Source organism: Oratosquilla oratoria, chromosome 12 (assembly GCF_046742065.1).
Source record: "Oratosquilla oratoria isolate Oo_2021 chromosome 12, ASM4674206v1, whole genome shotgun sequence".
NCBI lineage: Eukaryota > Metazoa > Arthropoda > Malacostraca > Stomatopoda > Squillidae > Oratosquilla > Oratosquilla oratoria.
In genome coordinates this window covers 28620223-28623581 of record NC_134788.1, presented here as the reverse complement: position 1 = coordinate 28623581, position 3359 = coordinate 28620223, and positions in this window count along the sequence as shown.

The following is a 3359-nucleotide window of genomic DNA, read 5'->3' as shown; positions in this document are numbered from 1 at the left end:
AGAGTAGGGGGAGACGGGAGAGGGGAGAGTAGGGGGAGAGGGGAGAGAGGGGAGAGTAGGGGGAGAGGTCGGAGAGAGGAGAGGGGAAAGAGGAGACAGGAGAGAGGGAGAGAGGAGAAACGAAAGAGGGAGAGAGAAAAGAGGGAGAGAGAAAAGATGGGGAGAGAAAAGATGGGGAGAGAGAAGAGAGGGGGAGAGAAGAGAGGTTCGTGAGAGAAGAGAGGGGAGAAGGGAGACAGAAGAGGGGGGGAAGAGAAGAGAGGGGAGAAGGGAGAGAGTAGAGAGGAGAGAAAGGGGGAAAGAGAGGATAGAAAGGGGGAGAGAGAGGATAGAAAGGGGGAGAGAGGAGAGAAAGGGGGAGAGAGAGGATAGAAAGGGGGAGAGAGAGGAGAGAAAGGGGGAGAGAGAGGAGAGAAAGGGGGAGAGAGGAGAGAAAGGGGGAGAGAGAGGAGAGAAAGGGGGAGAGAGAGGAGAGAAAGGGGGAGAGAGGAAAGGTGGAGACGAGAGAGGGGGAGAGAGGAAAGGTGGAGACGAGAGAGGGGGAGAGAGGAAAGGTGGAGACGAGAGAGGGGGAGAGAGGAAAGGTGGAGACGAGAGAGGGGGAGAGAGGAGAGAGGAGAGAGGGGGAGAGAGGAGAGAGGGGGAGAGAGGAGAGACGGGGGAGAGAGGAGAGACGGGGGAGAGAGGAGAGACGGGGAGAGAGGAGAGACGGGGGAGAGAGGAGAGACGGGGGAGAGAGGAAGGGCGAGAAAGGAGAGAGTGGAGAGGAGAGGGAGAGGAGAGGGAGAGGGGGAGGAGAGGGAGAGTGGGAGGAGAGGGAGAGGGGGAGGAGAGGGAGAGGGGAGGAAAGAGAGAGGAGAGAGGGGGAGAAAGGAGAGAGGGGGGAGAAAGAAAAGAGTGGGGGAGAGAAGAGAGATGGGGGAAGAGAAAGGAGAGAGAAGACGGGGGAGAGAGAAGAGGGGGAGAGGGGGAGAAAAGAGGGAGAGGGGGAGAGAAGAGGGAGAGGAGAGAGATGGGAAGAGAGGAGAGAGGGGGAGAGAGGAGAGAAGGGGGAGAGAGGAGAGATGGGGGAGAGAGGAGAGAAGGGGGAGAGAGGAGAGAGGGGGAGAGAAAAGAGAGGGGAGGAGAGAGTAGTGAGGAGAAAGGAGAGAAGGGGAGAAGAGAAGGGGAGATAAAGAGAGGGGGAGAAAGGAGAGAAGGGGGAGCATGGAAAGAGGGGGAGAAAGGAGAGAGAGGAGAGGAGGGAGAGGAGAGGGGAAGAGAAGAGGGAGAGGGGAGGAAAGAGAGATGGGGAGAGAGGAGGAGAGATGAGGGGGAAAGAGAAAGGTGGGAGAGAGGAGGGGGAAAGAAGAGAGGGGGAGAGGAGAGAGCAGTGAGGAGAAAGGAGAGAGGGGGGAGAAAGGAGAGTGGGAGAAGAAAGAGAGGCGAGGAAGGAGAGGAGAGGGGGAGAAAAGAGAGTTGGAGAGAGGAGGGGGGAGAGAGGGAGGAGAAAGGAGAGGGAGGGGAAAGGAGAGGGGGAAAAAGGAGAGAGGGGGAAAAAAGGAGAGAGGGGGAGAAAGGAGAGAGGGGGAAAAAGGAGAGAGGGGGAGAGAAGAGACATGGGGAAGAGAAAGGAGAGAGGGGGAGAGAAGAGACATGGGGAAGAGAAAGGAGAGAGAAGAGAGAAGAGGGGGGGAGGAGAGGGAGAAGGGGAGAGGAGAGGGAGAGGGGGAGAGGAGAGAGATGGGGAGGAAGGAGAGAGATGGGGAGGAAGGAGAGATGGGGAGGAAAGAGAGATGGGGAGGAAAGAGAGACGGGGGAGAGAGGAGAGAGGGGCGAGAGGAGAGAGGGGAGGAGATGGGGGAGAGGAGAGGGGGAAAGAAGAGGGAGAGGGGGAAAGAAGAGGGAGAGAGGGGAGAGAGGAGAGGAGATGGGGGAGAGGAGAGGGGGAGGGGGAGAGGAGTGAGGGAGGAAAGAGAGAGGGGGAGAGAGGAGTAGTAGTATCATATGGCTTTCTTACACCTCCAACTTTGTGTTTGCTAGCCAGTCTATGAATGTTTGATTTGCTTCATAGATAGTCTGGTAACCCCCAGGCACTGCTGTGATTGGGCAGTGCAGGACGAGATGGTCTGTATCTTGGGGTGAGTTATGACAAGATGGGCACATTGGGGAGTCTTTGTAGCCCCAGCGATGCAGGTTAACGGCTGTTTTGCCTTGTTGTGATATCAGCCTGTTGGCTTGTGTCCATTCTCTTCTGGTTAGGTTGGAAAATCCAGGTAGTATTTCGGTTGGGTCTGTTACTAAGTTTCCCCCAGTGGGTAGTTTCCTTGTCCATTCTTCTTGCCAGGCTTCTTTTAGGTTGAAATTTTCGTTTTTTGTTTTAAAGAAAGGTTTTCTTGATTTTAGCCTCGTTATTATTGGGGCCTCCTCCATTATTTGTTTGAGGGGTATATCTGCTGGAAGGTTGTCTATGCGTTGGTGTTGTTTTTGTATGGCATCCTCGCGTCGTATATTTGGTGGCGCTATGCCACTCATCGTTGGCAGCCAAATGAGTGGTGTTGGTTTAAGGGCCCCTGATATTATCCGCATGGTTGCGTGGAGTTTATTGTCCATTTTATTTGTGTGTGCACTCTTGAGCCCACACTGGTGCCCCATATTCTGCTACACTGTAGCACAGGGCAAGTGCTGCGGTTTTAAGCACTGTTTGTTTTGCTCCCCAGGTGGTTCCAGCTAGTTTTCTGATCAAGCATTTTCTTTTGTTCAATTTGTGCGCTGTGTTTTCACTTATGCTTTTTATATGTTAGAGTCCTGTCTAGGGTTATACCAAGGTACTTGGGGGTTTTGTCGGCTGGGAGGGTTTGGTTCTTTATTTTAATATCCAGAGTTTTGTCAGTTTGTTTATTGTTTAGGTGAAACAGTGTTGACACAGTTTTGTTTGTGTTCATTTGCAGATACCATTTCTCAAAGTATTTTTGTATTGTTTGCAGGTCCTCTGATATTGTATTTTCTAGCTGTTCAATCTTGTTTGATTGGTAGGCCATTGCAAAATCGTCTGCATATCCAAACTTTCTGGAGGTTGTGGTGGGCATATCACTCGTATAGATGTTGAAAAGTGTTGGAGCCAAGACTGATCCTTGTGGAACTCCATTTCTTATCTTCCTGCTCTTGCTGGTGTCGTTACCCAAGCAAACAAAAAAAAAGGTTCTTTTTTCCAGACATTTTGTTTAAAAGCTTTAAGGTTTTCTTACAGGGTATGTGTTGGGCAAGCTTTGTCATTAGTCCATCGTGCCAGACGGTGTCATATGCAGCTGTCAGGTCAATAAAAACTGCTCCTGTTTTCAGTTTAAATTCGTATCCTGTCTCTATGTATGTAGTAAGTG